Source organism: Arachis hypogaea, chromosome 4 (assembly GCF_003086295.3).
Source record: "Arachis hypogaea cultivar Tifrunner chromosome 4, arahy.Tifrunner.gnm2.J5K5, whole genome shotgun sequence".
Lineage (NCBI taxonomy): Eukaryota > Viridiplantae > Streptophyta > Magnoliopsida > Fabales > Fabaceae > Arachis > Arachis hypogaea.
The window spans coordinates 107,062,350-107,083,652 of NC_092039.1; the positions used below are offsets into that span (position 1 = coordinate 107,062,350).

At 32.3% G+C, this 21,303-nt stretch overlaps 1 long non-coding RNA gene across 1 annotated transcript; it reads left to right on the forward strand.

Moving 5' to 3' along the window:
• Positions 1 to 701: 701 nt before the first annotated feature.
• Positions 702 to 1,923, forward strand: LOC140184471 (uncharacterized). Its single transcript, XR_011881362.1, has 2 exons — positions 702 to 1,336; positions 1,694 to 1,923. It is a non-coding gene; the product is annotated as an uncharacterized lncRNA (long non-coding RNA).
• Positions 1,924 to 21,303: the final 19,380 nt, after the last annotated feature.

The following is a 21,303-nucleotide window of genomic DNA, read 5'->3' on the forward strand; positions in this document are numbered from 1 at the left end:
ACAGGTTCATATTTTAGTATTAAATAGTAAAAGTGTCGTCGTAATGTCTGAGCTATCAGAGTAGCGCAGCCGGAAGCGTGAGCTTTGGTAGTTAGGGTGTTACAACCTTTTCTTTCATTATTCCTGTCAAAGTTCTTTTCTCAGATTTCTCCTTAGGGTACAATTTAACTCTCTTCCGGACGGATTTTTTATTTTGTGCACTCATGTTTGATTTTGATTCTACTCATTCTTTCAAATTTTTGTAACCATCATCTGTGATATTCAACCATTTTCTTTCTGGATTTTGAATTTCTTTGTTAAAATTGCAAGTCTTCGGATTCTAAGTTTAACTTGCATTAAACCTCTCGTACAACTTCTGCACCACACTACACATTTTCAATCATTTTTATGCGAAATTATTTTCCTTATGTTTGAAAACTGAACATATTAAATCTTTCTGTTTTCTTTGACAAGTTTAAAAAGAAAGATAGTATGAATCTCTTCTATCTTATATCAATTTTCGAGGACGAAAATTTTTATAAGGTGGGTAGGATATAACACCCCGAATTTTTTGAAAAATTATATAATTAGTTATACATAATTTATTATTGTATTTAAAGAAAAATTATTTTTCTAAAAGTAATTAAATTAAATTTTATGATACCTTGAGTTTAAAATTTATTAAAATTTTTAAATTATTTTTATTATTGTAATAAGATATTTAAAAAAAATAAAAGAATTGTTATTTATTTATTTATTTATTATAGTCAAAACCATTAAGGGGAACGTGCATATATGCATATATTAATAATGACACATGCTTTCATTTATTCATTATCCTTGATACCTAACAATTAAATTGCCAATGAACTTTATGATTAGCATTAGTAATTACTCAGTTTTCATAAGGGCACAAGGGAAAAGAATTGGCCGAAACCATATATAGAACAATGACACCTAACAAAGCTTAACTCCACACAAATCACCACCTAATATCTTTGCTCATCTCATAACCAAACTGAAGTTGGAAGAGAAGAAAAGAAAGCACAGAAAAAGAGAGAGAAAGCCGTGAGCGAGGGAAGGAAGAAACCGTGGCATTGTTGAGCCTTCGGCTTCGATTTCTTGAGATTCGTAACTCCAATGAAAAATCTAATCCGATAAAAGTGTTCGTATCCTCCTCCTCTACGTATTGGCGTCACTTTTGATCGGTGGAAGTTGACGGTGACATAACTCCTCTTTTCCTTGAGTTCGGTCAATTGGAGTTTTAGGAGGCACAGACGATTCTCAACGTTTTCTTCTTCAGCAGTTCGGTCAGAAAACTTTTCCGGAAGTCCCGTTAGTTTGATTTCGTATGGAGGTAGGGTTTGGTAACTTTATAATAATTAAATGTGAGTTTGATAAGTGAATGTTGATTTAGCTGATTATTGCGTGAATTTGAATGAGTTTATGTTAAATTATTGTTGAATTATTGTTGTTTACTTGAGATTTTGATTCAGTTATGTATGAACAACTAGCTGGGATGCTTTGATTATTTTGGGAATAAGAAATGGAATTTTCAAAAGCTTTAAGAAATATATTAACTGATTTTGAATTATTAAAGAAATATTTTTGCTGCTGGAGTCGGTTGGTTAATAATGGCAAAATGAACTTAACTTCTAACCCCGACCCTACTAAGAACTTCCCGGTTCTTACCCCCTATCTCCACCCCTTTCAGCTACAGGTGCAAAGACTCATTGTCAAGTTACGGGAGCACAGAGGAATATGTTTATAAGTTGAGTTGTTAGGATTTGTTTTCCCCTCGCCCTGTTAGTTAGAGTTTTTAGAGGGGTAGGATTTGTTTTTGGGAATCTTGAAATAAGTTTATGTATTTAATACTATGTGAATATATATACTTTTGTGATTTAGTGGCGTAAAATAAAGTCTCTTTTCGTTTTCTTAATTAAAGTTTCGGTTCGTATTCGTGAAGGCTCAATATTAAATAAAGATAGTATATAATAAAAAGGTTTAGAGGTAAGTAGCACTCAGACTTTTAGTACGATCATGAGGTGCTAAAAGTTAGGGTGTTACATTTTTTAGCTTTCTGTTTTTTTTTTCTTCTATTTCATATGAATTTATCAGTGCCAAACATGCATCACATAGAGTATTTTTTAACTCCATCTTAATCCATATATTATCTTTGCAAAACAAAATATAAAAGAAAAAAAGACAATAAATAAATTAAAGTTATTATTATTTAAAGAGACAGTAAAAATATTAATATTTTTGTATTTTAAATTAATTAAGATCTAAATGAAAGATAACATTAATTTAAAAAAGTTAAATTAAAATTAACTCAAACATTGATATTTAAATTATAAAAAATTTGATATTCATATTTTATAAAATATCATACTGGCGGTAATTGTAAATATGACACTACTTAAAATTAAATAAAATAACACAGATAAAATAAATTAAAAAATAAAAAATAACTTAATCTTGTATAAAATTTACCTATAAAATTCTGTACAAAAAATGAATTTAATTTTATTATATTAATAATATAAAATATTTTATATAATCATTCAATTCAATTAGATTTATCTATTTAGGTCATTATTAAAAAATAAATTTAAGATACTAACATACAATTACTTTAAATTAAGCAACAATTATCAATACTATATAAGAAACACACTATTCCATTAAGAATGATTGCCATAAGGAATAATTTTCTAATTTTCTATACTAATATTAAAAAGTTTATATAATACTATATAATAATATTATCATTATCAATACTATATGATATCAAAACAAAAAAAATCACCCTGCTAATATAATATTATCAATATTATATAAATCATCTTTGTATTTATTTTTCTATGCGTATATAATATTTAATTAACACATTAAGACATATATAATATTTTGTTAATACATATATAATATAAAGTGATTTACAAATTATTATTAATTCGTATATAATGTATAATTAAATTTAATGAATTCAATTAGAATAAACAATAAATTATTTATTTTATTTTAGACTTTATAAATGAATAAATTAATTAACTAGTATAACAAATTATAATTAATGTAGTAAAATTAATTAAGTAATATATATTATAATAAATTATATTAATGTTTAAATATCTAATTAAATCAATTAGCTGATATAATTAAGTCATGGTAATAAATTGTATTGAATGAGTTAAAATAATTAAATAAAAAAATACTTTTCGGAGCATGCCACATCAGTTCCATCGTTAAGTACAAACATTCAATTTTTATATAATAGAATAGATTATTCAAACTATTGTGATTTAGATTTGGTTAGTGATTGTACCAAGCTATGAATGTGAAAAATGAAGTTATAGTAAGAAAAGAGAACAACGAAAAGAGAATAAATATATGGTAAATAAAGTTTTAAAAATCAAACCAGTAATCGAACTAGTAAAACTAAAAATTCAAAGGTTTAAAGATTATTTAATCGAAATTCAATTGTTGAATCGAATATAATAAAATAATATATTTATGTACAAAATATAAAAAAATAATAAAATTTTTTATAAAAAAATTTTATTTTCTATCTCTTCATATTTTTATAAAAATTCCTAATAAAAAACTTCTTAAAAATTAAAAAAAATTTAAATATATATACATATCAATATACAAATATACTTTTTTCAAAATTTAAAATAATAAATTAATTAAAATTCAACATCTAAATCTAAAAAAAATAAAATAAAATTACATAATATAATATAGAAAAATAAAATAAATCGTAACACAAAAATATATATAATACATGAGATTATTACTAACATACTTATAAAAATATCTAAAATATTTAAGATAATTAAATAAATTCGTATTATTTAAAATTATGGAAACAGAATCGAAATTTCTATTTGGATCTCCACAGTTATTTCGAGATAATTTCTCTTTTTATCTCTGCTCTGACAGAAAAAATGCTCTGTAATTAAATCTCTATTTAAAATAATACCCAACAGAATTTTTGTGTCTCAAAATTTTGCCACAACTAAATAAAAATGGTTCTTAAAATCCTGCCTAAAAATGGATACAAGTAGAGCTTGTTGTTTCCAAGTGTGATTGTTGTTCTCACTTCTCATTCAAATGATCACCAATTGGATTATAAAAGAATCAAGGATTAAAGTTGCTGTCATGGATCTTTAGATCAGAGCTCTTGATGTCATGTAAAGATTTTACCAAATTATGAATGTGAACAATGAAGTATATTTTGACTATTAGTTTATTAAGAAAATAAAAATTATATCTATACACTCTGCCAAGTACACATTTATAGTACAGAGTCAAAACCAAAAACTAGCCTAACACTTGTTAACTAATATAACTACCAATAACCAAACAATAGAATTTGAGCTACAATTATCCATATTAATAGAATATATTTTGACTTGACAATTATCCTTCATAATCTGTTTATATCCTATCCAATATTTAAATTTTATAATTTAAAAAAATTATTTATTATTTTTTAAATCAAATTATATTCAATTCAAATTTTAAATTAAAAAAATTTATTATATCTATTATTATATATCCCAGTACCTTGCCTCTGCTTTTCTGGACTGTTTGAGGCTTTATGCCCCGACTTACCACATGAGTAATACAATCTCCATCCAGCCTTGCACGAAACACCAGGATAGTAACTTCCACACCTAGTACAAGCTTGCTCATTCAGAGGCTGGTTCCCAAATCTTCTTTTCGGAACATTGTTGTTATTAGGCCTCCTGATGTTATTCTGACCCTGAGTCCTTTGTGGTACAAAACCTCCCCGCTTGAAAGACGGACTTCTTTGGAGCAAAACTCTTCCCTCGATTCTGTGGAAAGGGTTCCCTCTGGCTTCCCTTCTCTGCAGCTACTTTCTTCACATACTCCTCAGCAACTCTGCTCTTGTTTATAAACTCGGAGAAAGTTCTTATCTCTATAGGCCCTACTGAACTGTAGATGTCGCTTCGGAGCCCTCCTTCATACTTGATGCATTTTCACTCTTCGAAGTCTCCCGGAGCTCCTTGACACATACGGGAGAATCTGAACAGCTCTTCAAATTTGTCTGTATACTCGGATATAGACATAGCGCCCTGCTTCAACTGTAGTAAGTCCAATTCCTTGGCCGTCCTGGCAGAATTCGGAAAGTACTTCTTATAGAATTCTACCTGGAAAGCATCCCAGGTGATAGGATCATCACCCTGCTGCAAGAGATGTCGGGTTCCCTACCACCAATGTGACGCTTCTCTGGTGAGCATATAAGTAGCAAACTCGACACATTGCTCTTCGGGCACCAGCTGTGCTTGCAGTACTCGCTCCATGGCCTGAAACCAAGTATCGGCTTCAGTCAGGTTGGTAGTTCCCTTAAACTTTGACGGATTAACCTTTAAGAAGGTCACCAATGTCATCGGACCTTGAGTCCCATTTTCACCATTTCTCTCATTATTATGGTTGTTCATCTGCTGTCCGAGTGCCTCAGCAGTGGCTTGCATAGCAGCAGCCATGTTCTACAATGCAGCCATGAAATTTACCGGGTCGTTTGGATTGGTTTTCGGCCCATGAGTACCGGCACGTCCTCTCCTACGGCCTTGATCGCGTCCATAAGGCGCCATCTGGTTCCTATTAGGGGTGTTCGTGGTGCAGTTTGGTTCGGTTATTTAGGAAAAAGTCTTCCGATCCGATCGTTTATTAAGACTATGGTTCGGTTTGGTTCGATTTTTTTGTCAAGACCATCCGAACCAAACCAAACCAATTAAAATCGGTTTGATTTGGTTCGGTTTGTTTAGTTTTTTAATTATTCAAAAATATTTAAATAAACAAAAAAATGAAAAAAATAATTTACATTAACAAAGACCAAACCCTAAAATGTCTCAATTTCACAAATCCTAACCTCAATTTCAGAGCAAGAATATAACTCAATCCAAATTTATCAATTACAGAATTCAAACCCTAAATCTAATCCTAATTTCACGTTAATAGAATTCAAACCATAACAATTTCATCAATGAAAAATCAAAACATATATTAAAATATGGGACAACGGTGGAACAGAGGCAGGCCAGAAGCGGAGACGATGGCGAAGCTGTGAACAAACTGCATAAACAAATACCACAATCAACAACAACCAGCAATTTTAAAAATACACTAAACATAGAACAAAAATGATTCAAACAGAAGCAAAAATTCAAACAAAATAAAATTATTAACAATTTAAAAAATCAACAAATGAATGAAATAGAATTATTTATAATAGTGATAATGCAGATGAAATAGAATGCAAAATAAATTTAAACTAATAATATCTCCTTTCAAATGCACCTTCAAATTTAGTTAGCACATTCAATCAGAAAAGAATTCTAGTGCTCAACACAAAAAATATTAAATTCAAGCAAGCTCATATAAAACTAAAACTAGAATAAAGAAAACTAATCAAATCAGGAAGCTAATACTATTTAAAAGGTAAAAAAAAAAAAGAAAAATTAGCTAAATAAAACAAGGCATGTCATAGCATCACAATTTCATAAGTAGAGAGACACAAACAAAGACAAACATAGCTAAAACCAGAATCATAAACATACAATTATACTATTCACATATTAACAAATTACACGGAACTTCCAGCAAATTTTTGCTTCAAAAGTAACAAAGGTAAAGTTCTGCCTTTTATTTCAACTAAATTATTTGAACTAATGCTTCAGGTCAAATTACCAAAATCACAGGCATGAGTGCATAACCATCGAAGCCATAAAATTTTCTTTATTATACAATCTACACAAAATACAATGATCAAACATAGCATAATCTCACTCATAATTAGCATGATATATAATAAACAACCAATCAAACAATTATTTTAACAGAAAAAATACTAAAAGCCAAATTACATGATTTCTTCAACGCAGTATGAATCAAATCATCAAATTCTATGTGTGATAAACCCCATGGTTCGATATTAGAAGAGCATGCTGAAAGGGAAAAAAAAAGGAAAACTAGGTGGAACTTACCTGGTAGAAAATTAGGGTTTGTGAAGGGTGAATTGAATGGAATCAAATGTTGGTGACTCTTCTCAAGTACTGGAAAAAACGAAGAATGATGTTCGTCGAGGACGACGCAGCTCCTGGTGCTTAGAGGAGATGCGGCGAGGAGATGCGACTGCTGGGCATGGAGGACGACAAGGAAGTGAGGAAGAGACAGAGCCCTACCAAAGTGAGGGAAGCACGATGAGGAAGGTCAGAAGAGGAAGGACCGCGCAGAGAAGCGAAAAGAGGGAAGCGCGAAGACTGACGAGGAAGGGCCACCGAGAGTCCGAGAGGGTGCTAATTGGCAACGTCAGTGGCTGAGAGGACAACGACTCTGTGGACGGTGGGAGGAAGAGTTTTCGGCGTCGTAGAATGGTCGAGACTCGAGGGGAGACTGGAGAGTGGAGAGAGTTGGGGAGTGGAGACTAGGGTTGCTGAGTGTGGGAGATTGGGAGTGACGGCTACTTGGGGGTTGAGGGGTTTTATATTTAGGATTTTTTAAGTTACCGGTTCGGTTTGGTTTGGTTTGAACTTTCACTATTAAAACCAAAAATCGAACTGAACCACAGAAAAAATAGCAAAATATCATTCTTTTGGTTTTTTCGGTTTTCAGTTTGTTCGGTTTTTGGTTTGTTTGGTTCGGTTGGTCGGTTTTGTTTGGTTTGGCTCGGTTTTGAACACCCCTAGTTCCTATACATACCAAACAATTGATATCAAGTTGATCAGTCTCAATATCGGAAGTCTAGTGCTTCAAAGTTTCAAATGCATGCTTGTGAACGTTTATACCAGTTATATCAATCAAATATCCCAATAGCACATAAACACATACACAGAGAATGCACAGAAGCATAGTCAGCCCATCTCTCAGGCTCTATAGGAACGAACTGCTCTGATACCATAATGTAACACCCTACCACACAGAGTCTTATGCTTAAGTCATAAAACAGATGTGGCAAGGTATTACGACCTCTAAAAACAAAGTTTAGTACGTATAGTAGTGTAAAAGGTTTATAACTAGGAGCCTTTGAAAAAAAGGGGTAAATCAAAATTGTTAAATCGAAAGCACAACACTCCGATCGATAATGTAAACGAAATAGATATAGGATAAACTAACATGAGAAGATGTGCAAAAGGGAGCCAACAATACAGATATCAAGGCTTAGGACTCGGTTTGCGAAGATAACCGGTCCGAACATAGAAGTATACATACATATATATAAAGGAACTATCCAAAACAAAACCCAAAGGACAAGATACAAAAGCTGTTTCTCCAAAATACCCTATAAGAGAAGTTAATATATATATATATATATATATATATATATCTATATATATATATATATATATATATATATATATATATATATATAGTGGAGAATATAAGTATCTAAAAATGTATATAAGACCAAAATAAAATCCCGAGAGCTAAGGATCTTCGCCAAAATAGACGCCTCCAACATGCCTCAGCGAGGAGCCTCACGTCCTGCATTTGAAAACCACAAAATCCGCATGGGTGATAACCGGAGGTTCTCAGCATGGCAACAGTACCCAAATATCTAACATGTAATGTCCTGGAAAAGCTTTCGAAGATAATCCTAGAACTCCTAAATTATAATCAAAGCGTATAAATATACTAAGTCATGAAAAATGAAAAATAAGCGACTAACCTAAGGTTCTTCAGGCTAACTAAATATCCCCTTTCCAAATCCTGCAACCTCCCAACCGCCAACAGTAAAGATATGCAAACACAAGTATATCAAACAGAGAAATGCACAAGTAGTAAGCAGATAAGACAGTTACGCAATTAGCAAGTAATGATGCAATCAATTAGGCATTCCAAACAAATCACATATAATGCATATGATGCATGCCTGTCCTAGTGGCTTATGAGTCTCATCTGTCGGTTATAAAGCCAACCTGACAAGTCCTGATAGCTAACCATTGGATTGTCCCTCTGTCATGCGTCCCCAATTCGAGTTATCCACAATATAAATAATAATTTCAAACCCAACACCCTCACTGGTGTGCGACCTCATCCGGAACTTTCACAATATCCGGCCACACTTACGACATAGGGTCAGCAGAGTATTGAGTCTCCATCTGGAGCACGTGGTGGCTAGCCACTGCTTTCACCCAGAGAAATTCGTATCTCAGATAGGTGGAGTTCAAACAATCACAATATCAATAATTCAATTCAGCATATATGCATTCATTCTCAGCCATACATTAGCATTCATCTCAGCCATCCGGCTTAAAATCATAGTTAATTTTCAGCCATAAACCATCATCACATACAGCCATTCGGCCCATGTCATACACAACACTCTATCATCATCCTCAACAACTCATATCATCATCATAAACTATAACCCATCATAATATCCCCTTTCTTCATCCACAAGTTACCCCTTTCCTAGCTCCCTCTCAATCACTAGGCATTTTACCTTGATTTAAGATCTAAAAGATGAAAATAGGGGGTTTATAAGCTTGAAAAAGTGTCTCAGAAGGTTACGAGCTTGTTGGAAAGGTGAGAGACTTGAAAACAAGGTTTTTAAGTGAAAACAGAGTCGTGTGCGTATGCATAGGAGTGTGCGTGCGCACGCCCAGAAGTGTTTTCAGAAAGTGTGCGTACGCACAGAAAGAAAATTTTCCAATGTTGAATGTGCGCACAAGGCATGCCAGTGCCATCAACAGAACGTCCTTTCCAACGTGTGCGTACGCACAAGTCTATGCATACGCACAGCTTGCAAGACTTTTTTGGTCATGTGCGCGCACAAAGCGTGCTAGCGCTCCCAGCAGAAGCCACTTTCCTGTGTGTGCGTACACACAAGTGTGTGCGTGCGCACAGGTTCAAAAATTCACAGGGTGTGCATGCGCACAGACTTGTGCGTGCACACACAAATCAGAAATCACAAATTCTGCAGAATTTGCAGAATTCAGATTTTCGGCCCAAACTTTGAATGATCATATCTCCCTCCACAAAATTCATATTTCTATCAAACTTAAACCATTTTAACGCTTATAAAATTATCTTTCTTTTGATATAAAAAGCATTTAATTCCAAAACAATAGCTCAAGATATGATCCATTGAAGTTCGTCAAAATCTCAATTTTACCAAAGTTTATAGACTTCCAATTTCCAAAGCCTACACCTCCAAATCCATTAAAAACCAACCATTCCAACATCAAACATCTCTGACCTCTTATCCAATCATCAACCCACGCCAATTTTTTCACATTTAACCAAATATCAAATCAATAATTTTAATTTATAATCAACATTCCATAGTTCAACTTTCCAAACATTTATTCAAGTCATCAATCACCATCAACATACACATCATTATCACATACCAATTCTTTCTCAACAACAAGAGCGTCAATCTTACCAACACTTTAAGCATATCAATTCCACATTACTCATATTCTTGCATGCTCATCAATAATTAGCAACACTCTCAACCAAACAATCATCATTCATATAGTTTCAACTTAATCCACATCATCCAACAACCACACCAACATTTCACAATCCACTAAATGCATACATAACAACACAACTTATATCATCCATCAACTACCTCAATATTTCAAAATCTTATCATAGGGCCATTAGCCTACGTTTTCACAATTATATTACGTTTTAGATATAGGAAATCGAAACCATACTTTGGCCGATTCCCGTTTTACCCGGAATACTTCAAATTTCACTTTTCTCTCAACTTCCAATGTCTCCAAGCTTCCAAAAGTCAGATTTCCAAGCACCAAGCTCCTTTCCAAGCTTTCCAAGATATCAATCAAGCTTTACTATGCACATACACACTTCCTAAGCCACAATATCACACCCAAACACAATAACTCAATACCCAAATGCTTTAATTTAGAATTTTCACAAGGGTTTGAGATCTCTTACCTTACCCAAAGACCAAGGAGGCAAGAACAAGTCTTCCCTTCAAGTTAATTAGATCCTATAACAGAAAAGACCTCATAATTTCAACATCTTTACGCAAGAAATTCAAAATCAAGAGTGTAAATTCAAAGATCAAACTGTAGCTTACCTCAAAAATAATTATCTGGGTTTTGTAGAGTTTGACGCTGCGGTCGTGTGGCCACAAACGATGCGTCAATCGAAACTCCGGATCAAAAGTTATGATTAATGGAAGATTGAGTTTATTGAGAGCAAGGGTTTCATGTTTCCCCCTCTCTTCTCAGCGTGTGTGTTGTTTAAAGGAAGAGAGAGTACTGAACTTTAAGCATTAATGTGGCTTGGCTGGGCCTTGGGCTCAACATGGGTCTAGTTGGTCTAGTTTGGTCCGTTCGGCCCAATCTTGAGCTGATTTCTTTAAAATTGGAGTCAAAATTTTTGTTTTAAACTCCTCTATCATATTAAACCATGAAAACCTCATTTCCCAATTTCTAGAATATATTTTAATTTACGAGTTAATTAGTCATTAATTAACTGGGTTTTACAGGCCCGATTTGACCGATTTGGCAAGTTTGGCCTAATCTTCGGCCAAATTCTTTGAAATTAGTATCAAAATTCTTGTTTTAATTAGCTCTATTCTATTTTACTATAAAATTTATATTTCTAATTTCTAGCTTCTACGTTCACGTTGGAAAAGGCTAATTATAGTTGAGAAATTAAGTGAAAAATTTATTCCTTTTTTACCAATGCTATCCTTCATTTTCTTTTATAAAAAGGATATAAGTAACCATATAACTTTCACAGTAGTTCTTTGTGTATGTTCTTCGTTCCAAATTTTTATTGTATTTTTTATTCATATGACAACTATTGTTGTTATAAATTCTTATTAATTTTATTAATTATTATACTCTATGTTTGTACGAAATTTCGTTTTTTGTTTTTATTGTACTCCTTATTATACTTTATTTTCGTTTTTATTATATACTAATTATAAAAATTTTATAATCCAAAATGATACTAAATTAAAGAATAGTAACGGTACTAAAATAATTATAGAATATTTTTTTTGTTTGACATTATAAAATGTATAGTACCCCTTTTAGTATTTTTATGTATTAAAATATATTTTGTCAACTATTATATGTTACTTTAATTTAATTTAGTAAGTAAATATTAATTTTATTATAAAATAAATTAATAAAATTTATTCAAATATCTAAAATAAAATGATAGGATAATATAAAAAATTATTTAAATTGATGTCACTTTTAGTAATTTTTCATCTAAAAGTGATTTTGAGTAGTATAATCCAAACAACATTTATTTTACTATAATCTATTTTGATATAAAAATTGCCAAATATAAATTATATTAACACAAACTTACTTTTCATCGAAATCTAAGTTTACAAAATCAATTTTATAAAAATTTCCATTTGCAAACTGTAATCCAAACACACATTTAGTGATTGTACCAAGCTATGAATGTGAGCAATGAAGCTATAGTAACAAAAGAGAACAATGAAAAGAGAATAAATGTATGGCTAACAAGGTTTTAAAAATCAATCCGGTAATCGAATTAGTAAAACTAAAAATTCAAAGGTTTAAAGATTTAGCCAAAATTCAACTGAGATTGAACCGAACATAATAAAATAATATATTTATATACAAAATATAAAAAATAATAATTTTTTTATAAAAAATTTTCATTTTCTATCTCGTCATATTCTTATAAAATTTCCTAATAAAAAACTTCTTAAAAATAAAAAAATTAAATATATATGCATATCAATATACAAATATACTTTTTTCAAAATTTAAAATAATAAATTATTAAAATTCAACATTTAAATCTAAAAAAATAAAATGAAGTTACATAATATAATATAAAAAAATAAAATAAGTCTTAACACAAAAAATATATATAATACATGAGATTATTACTAAAATACTTATAATAATATCTAAAATATTTAAAATAATTAAATAAATTCGTCTTATTAAAAAATTATGGGACGGAATCAAAATTTCTATTTGAATCTTCACGGTTGTTTCGGGATAATTTTTCTTTTATTTCTGTTTTTACAGAAAAAATTTTCCATCATTAAATCTCTATTTAAAATAATATCCAACAAAATTTTTGCGTCTCAAATAATTTTGTCACCCCTAAATAAAAATAGTCCTTAAAATCCTGCCTAAAAATGTATGCAAGTAGAGTTTGTTGATTATAAGTGTGATTGTTGTTTTCACTTCTCACTCAAATTATCACCAATTGGATTATAAAAGAATCAAGGATTAAAGTTGCTTTCATGGATCTTTAAATCAGAGCTCTTGATGTCATATAAAGATTATACCAAATTATGAATGTGAACAATGAAGTATATTTTGACTATTAGTTGATTAAGAAAATAAAAATTATATCTATCTATACACTCGGCCAAGTATACATTTATAGTACAGAGTCAAAACCAAAAACTAGCCTAACACTTGTTAAGTAATATAACTACCAATAATCAAACAATAGAATTTCAGCTACAATTATCCATACTAATAGAATCTATTTTGACTTGACAATTATCCTTTATAATCAATTCAAATTTTAAATTTAAAAAATTATTATATTTATTTATATTACTAAATTCATAACTAAAATTAAATATATCACATGTCATTATTTTCTCTTTACAATTAAAGTTAAATCTTTTTCTTTAAAATGAAAGAATTCTCTCTTCCTTCCTTTCTTTTTTTTATCTCTTTCATTCTTTCACCTATCCTATCTTTCTTATATATTATTATTAATGACTAATTATAAATTTGACAATCAAAATATGCAACGTGACATTCTCTAATTATAATTAAAATTAAAATTAAAATATAGCTATATTATATTACTAATTTAACAACCAAAATGTGTCACATGACCAATGACGAATCTAAAAAATTTTGTCCGTAGAGGCAAAGTATACATAATATAACAATAATTTTTATAATTAAAATTTGTTATTATAAACCATAATTAATCTTAAAATTATCTAATTAATAAATTAAAATACTAAAATAATAACATATAACTTCAAATTCTATTTTTTTTTGAAAAAATTGAATAATATTTTTATTGTCAATACAATCAAATGCTCTTTTTAATTATATATCACTAAAAAATTATTTAAAATTCATCTCCCATATGATTAGAAGCCGACTCTTTATTACATTCATAGTTAAGAAAATTCTTTCGACTGATATTATTACTAATTAAAAAAATAAATTCATGATATGTAATGGTGATATTGTTTTAAATATTTCTCTAATACTAAAAAAATAAATTTATAAATCTAAATTAATTTATTAATAAATATAATATTATCTAATTATTTTCTATTAAATATTTAAAATCAAATTTTATATATTTATAAATGATTAAAATCAAATATGACAAGCTAATTCAATAACATTGTGGGTTTGTAGTTGTGAAAAGTTCAATAACATTATGTCCTTGCGGATATGGACTACAATAAATTACTAGAATAGCTATCGATGTTAGTGACCGATATAAGATTTCTAGGACGAAAAAAAGTTGGTCACTAAATTAGTCGCTAAGTTTCATTCAGCGACTGCTTTTAGCGTCCAACGAAACTGGTCACTAATAGCAACAAATTTGACGACCGATAATATTTTTCTTTGACCAGAATGAAGTTGGTTGTTAAAATTGGTCACTATTTTTTAATTTAGCAACTGATTTAGCAACCAAATTAAAACAGAAAAACTAATTTTTGGTTCTTTTGGTCACAAAATGGGTCGCTATTTTTAATTTAGCGACCGATTAGCAACCAACAGAGAAATAGGCTAAAAATAGTTGATTGCTAATTCGGTCGCTATGCTAAGTTAATGACCGATTTTAGCAATCAATTATAAAATGTTGTTTTAAAGATGTTGGTCGTTAAATTGGTCTTTATTTCTAAATTTAACGACGGATTCAACGACAGAAATATAAAAATAATGTTATAAAATAATAATAGGTTGCTAAATTGATTTCTATTTTAAATATACTGAGTTACCCTCACTAACCCTAATGCAACCACACCATCCTCACACTTCTCACTAACCCTAACATGACCACCATTAAAAGCACTGCACAACACAACACCCTTTCCATTTGCGTCGCCGTCGTCGTCTACCTGAAGTCTTAAACCTTCTTCATCATTGGCTCACTGTCTCTCACCTTTTCTGTCGCTGGCTCTTGTGCCATCTCGCCGAGCTCCGTTGATATCTCTGTGGCAATGTTATTATCTTCTGCCTTCTCATGCACGCATAACAGCCTACCTAACTACTCATCAAAAATCAAAATGTGTTTATGTTCATTGGTACCTCTTGAAAATTTCTTCCTATTGAGAGGAACTAATATTAGGTTTCTGAATCAGTAATTAAATGCAACAAAACTATGATATTATATATTGAGGTACATTACCTTAAATGCTAACACATTTGTTATTTTTTGATAATAGAAACGAATATTAAAGCTGCATAAAAGGGAAAAACAATAATGCAAAGAAGAGACAATTAGGGTTTGGTTTAGTATACCTTTGTTGTGTTGGGAAATGCGATGAAACTATAAGAAATAGTATAATTATCGACCCTAAAAATTGACGGTCAAATTTTCTGTCGATAATTTTTGACGGCTTGTCGTTGATAAAATGAAAAAAAATTATTAGAAATAAACTATTAAAATCGACGACCATGTCGTCTATTATTTTAGCAACTTTCTAATCTCTTAACTTTTATCGTCATATTATCGATGGAATGATGGGTGGAATTTTTTTCCCTTAAATTCGACGGACTAATTGTCTATTTTAATAATTATAATATCGACAGCTTTTATTATCGATAAATTTAGACGATTGAGATTTGTTATCAAAGTTGGATGGATGGTGTAAATTTATTTAATAAAATAGACGGCTAAAGTGTCGATTTTTGTTTTAATTAAAATCGACAAAACCACCGTCGATTTTTATCAACAAAACATCATCCCCGCATTTATTTCCCGCCACCTCTGTATCACTCAATTTTCCCAAAATTAATCCCAAATCTTAAGAGATTTAGTACCTAAACTAATTAATCCCAAAAGTTAACTCCAAAATCTCAGTGAAGCTGCTTCTCTCTCTCTCTCTCTCTCTCTCTCTCTCTCTCTCTATATCACTTTGTCACATTATGATTCTTCTTCTTTTCCGTCGCCGCGTCATTCTCTTCATGTACGTTTCTCTCTCTCTCGCCTTCTCTCTCTCTATCACTCTGTCACATTGTGATTTGTGAATCTGCATGTAAGTTCTTCTTCTTCCACAAATTCGTCATTACAACATCTTTGCCAATCGCCGTCGCTATGATCCTGTTGCCATCGTAGTTTCTTGTAAGTTGCTCCCTGTTTCTCTCTGATAATTATATTTATTTTTTCAATTTTTTATCTACTATTTTCATCATGAAATTCTGAATTTGCATTTGTTAATAACAATCGCATCAATATTATTGGAACCTAGTTTAGCATAATCAATTCTTCTTGCGGTTGTTATTTAATTTATTTTGTTTTTGTTAATGTGAAATCTAGAAACAAGAATTAGAACAGTTTCGGCAATAGAAAGCTTCTTGAGAGAAAGAATTTCTGCAAGTATGTCAAGATTCCAAAACTACTCGGTTCTATAAGCTCTTTTGAAGGCGATTCGTGGAAGTACTTTTCGTAACTCTCGCTTGAGTAAGTATCTATCATGTGCATGTTTCTATGCTTGTCAGCATCAAAGATTTGGGATGATAATTGACGGGTGGAAAAATGGCGGTTAAGAAATTTTAATAAAAGCAACGTTGCAAGTACAGTTCTCAACCGACAAAAATTTCACTGTCAATTTAAAAAGATATCACAATTTAGAATCAAATAACTGGGAATAGAATTCCCAAGTCATTTTCCAAAGAGTTGATAAAAGGGTGTAATTTATTGGTCGGGAATTTTTTGAGAAAATTTTGAAGTTTGAAAATGAAAAAAATAAATAACTGGAAATTAATGCAAGGAGCAATTAACAAGAGATGTTGTGTATTTTGAAATAAAAGGCCTTGGCTGGGAGAAGATCAATTGGAAGTTCTATCCTTGTTGGTTTTCTCCAAGTGCAATAGTAAAGGTTTATTGCTTCCACTCAGTTATCCTCTTGCAGTTGCAAAGGAAGGTTAAATGGGCAGCACTAACTCTAATTCACAAGTCCTAATCACTTCCTAGAAAGGATTAAAGTTAGTGAAAATTGAGTTAGTCAGCAATTTCTAATTACAGATTGCCACTTGAATATTCCAACTCAAGGGTTTTCAATTAATCAACTCCCAAGCCAAGTTGGGAGCTTTAAGTCATAATATGAATGCCATTTTTAATAATGATGGATTAAGAGCAAGTAGAAGACATGGTAATTAAAATTAAATTAATGAAAATAAATTTGGAATTGATAATTAATTAAAAGAGATCAAGCAGGTAATGGAATTAAATATAAAAATGGTTCATTGCATTAATAATTCAAAATTGACAAAATTCGAACATGAATTGGAACAACTAAATGGAAAATAAAAGAGCAGAGTGATAGAAAGGCAAACAATAATGATGAAGACTTCAATCGAAGGTAGTAGCAACTCTCTCAAGATCCAATCTGTAACACCCTACCATACAGAGTCTTATGTTTAAGTCATAATTCAGAGATGGCAAGGTATTACGACCTCTAAAATAAAAATTTAGTACGTATAGTAGTATGAATGATTGATTATAACTAGGAGCCTTTGTAGAAAAAGGGGTAAACAAAAATCGCAACTTGAAAGCGCAACACTCCGATCGATAACGTAATGGACAAAGGATAAACCAACGCGAGATTATATATATACAAAGGAGTGTCAAAAATAGGGATATCAAGACTCAAAATCCGGCTGCGAAGATAACCAGTCCGAGTATAGCAATATATACATATGATAAATTAAGGAAAAACCCTAAAGGGACACAAATACAGAAAACCTATTCTCCAAAATCTCCCATAAGAGGATTCATCACAGTTTGTATTATTTAATGGAGATAAAAGTATCTAAGAAAAATATATAAACCAAAACAGAGTCCCAAGAACAAAGGATCTTCGCAAATTCAGAAGTCTCCAGCAGGCCTCAACGAGAAACCTCACATCCTGCATCTGAAAACCACAAAATCCGTATGGGTGAGAACCAGAGGTCCCCAGTATGGTAACAGCTTCCACATATATAATACATAATAATAGAGGAAAGCCGAAGGCAATCATAGAACTTCCTCCAGATAATTCAAAAGCTTATAAACAAGCTAAACCATAAAGGGCATCTGACTAAAGATTCTTCAGTCTAACTAATACTTCCCTTTCCAATTCCTTCAGACCTCCCAACCACCAGCAGGAGTATAATGTAGCAAACACAGTTATATCAAACAAGAAATATACAAATAGGAACAAATAAGGCATTTAGACAATTAGCAAGTAATATGCAGTCAAATAGGCAATCTCAAACAATTTATATAGTATGCATATGATGAATGCCTGTCCCTAGTGGCTGATGATATCATCTGTTGGTTATAGAGCCAACCCGACAAGTCCTGGTAGCTAACCATTGGACTGTCCCTCTGTCGCGCATCCCCAACTCGAGTTATACTCATCATAAACTTGATCATAATCATAATCCATATCCATCACCCTCACTGGTGAATATTTACGGGGGCGAGCTCATCTGGGTCTTTCACAGTGCCCGGCCACACTTACGACATAGGGTCCGAAGAGCTTCGAGTCTCAACCTGGAGCACATGGTGGCTAGCTACTGCTTCTTTCCAGGGAAACTCTCATCTCCAACAGTGGAAGTACAACATTCACAATTCATTCAACAGCATATATGCATTTATACTTAGCCATAATCATGGCTCCGCTGTAACACGGCAATAATCTAGCCATCCGACTCATGGTTAAATCCATAACCAGCCAATTCATTAACAGTTACGGCCCTTCGGCTCATGGCATAACAAGCACTTCCACCACCATCCTCCGCATCTCACATAATCATGCTTGATCCTCATTGATCATTCATTTTTCCCTTGCTTCACTCGCAAGTTACCACATCCTCTAGCTCCTTTTCCCATTGCTAGGCATATCATAATAATTTAAGACATAAATGGTGAGATCGGAGGCTTAGAAGTATGAGATTTGGCTTTTAAAACTCAAAAATTAACTTTGGGATGAAAACAGTGCCATGCGTACGCGCACTCCATGCGCACGCGTGGATGGCCACAAAACTCATCGACGCGTATGTGTCATGCACACTAACGCGTGGATTGAAAAATACCCAAGCGACGCGCACGCGTCAGCCACGCATACGCATGGGTGTTCTCGTGCCCCAGGCACAAAACTGGCACAGTTCAGGCACAACCCTCTGGAAAACGGTTGGGCATTGGGTGCAGCACATCGGCGCGCCCGCGCACACCACGCATACGCGTGGATGGTGCTTTTCTAGAAGAACGGCGCGTACGTGCCAAGTGCGCCTACGCGCGGGGGATCATTCTGCTAAAAATTTTCTAAGTTAAAATCTGCAGAATTCACAGATTCAACCCCCAATCATCCAACGGACATAACTTTCTCATTTTAAATCATTTTTCACCCGTTCTTTGAACGGCATGGACATCCCGGATCCAATTTCATTTCTAAACAAATTTGGCACAAAATGGAGATCCGTAGTCCAAGTTATGTCCCATCAAAGTATGCCCAAAAACCACAAAGTGCCATTTTCAAAACAAACCATTTTCAACTCTTTTCAAAATCAATCAAAACATGCCAATTTCATTCCTTTTCTTTGAAATCAATCAAAACATACCAAAGTCAACATCAAGCCTCCTCAGCTCACACGTTAACACTTTACCACAAATCACCAAAATCACTATCCCATCATTTTAACCCACTTCACCCAAGTGGCTCAAACTCGAACACATTGACATATCATATACTCTTCCTCATGCCAATTTTCAACAACACCAATTCCAATAAATCATCATTGTACACAATCAATATCATACTCACCATCAACATGGTTCCACCCACAATTCAACCATAATCAATCATCAGGCATATATCACAACATGCATATTTCTCATACATCATAGCATTAAGGCATCAATAATCATCATCACATATATGACCATATCATATATATCAACCATTCAACAACATAAACAATTCAATGCCTATCTTAGGGCCTCTATCCTAAGTATTTCCTACCACATTACATATTAGATACGGGAAATCGAGACCATACCTTAGCCGATTTTCCAAGCTCAACCGGAGCACTTCCAAACCACTTTTTCCTCAAGCTCTCAAGGCATCAACACCTCCAAGAACAGATTTTTCACCACCAAATCCCTTTTCAAGCTTTTCAATATCACCAATCAAGCTCCAATATTCACATATACACAACCTAAGCCACAACCATCATACCCATACACAACATCTCAATACCCAAACATCATAGAACAACAAATTACCCTAGGGTTGAGAATCTTACCACACCCAAGGTCTAAGGAGACAATATTAACCTTCTCCTTCAAGAGAGTTGGGTCCTATAACATCAAAGAACCCAAAATCTCAACATTTTTGCTCATGAAACTCAAAATCAAAGCTGGAAATTCAAAGAGCAAAACGTGGCTTACCTCAAGATTAATTGTATGGGTTTTGTAGAGCTCTCCGCGGTGAACGCGTGGCCACAAATGGTGCGGCAATCGGAGCTCTAGATCAAAATTTATGGTGGTTTGAAGATCAAGTGAGAGATAGAAGTTTGAGAGAGTGTTCTTCCCCCATTCTTCCCCCTTTTCCGCGTGTTTGAGTGTTGTGAGGAGAGAGAATGCTGAAAACTAGGGTGAACCTTTTCAGATTGTGACTCAGCTTTGCTAGAGTCCCCAGTTAGTGGTGTCCAGAGCTCTTAGGCACACTCTTTTGCTTTGGATCCTTTTTACCCTTGCCTTTTGGTTTTAAGGGCTATTGGCTTTTTCTGCTTGCTTTTTCTTTTTCTTTCTATATTTTTTTCGCCACCTCTTTTTTTTTTGAAAGCTTTTGCTTTTTCACTGCTTTTTCTTGCTTCAAGAATCAATTTTCATGATTTTTCAGATTGTCAATAACATTCTCTTTGTTCATCATTCTTTCAAGAGCCAACAATTTTAACATTCATAAACAACAAGATAAAAAATATGCACTGTTCAAGCATTCATTCAGAAAACAAAAAATATTGTCACCACATCAATATAATTAAACTAAATTCAAGGATAAATTCAAAATTCATGTACTTCTTGTTCTTTTGAATTAAAGCA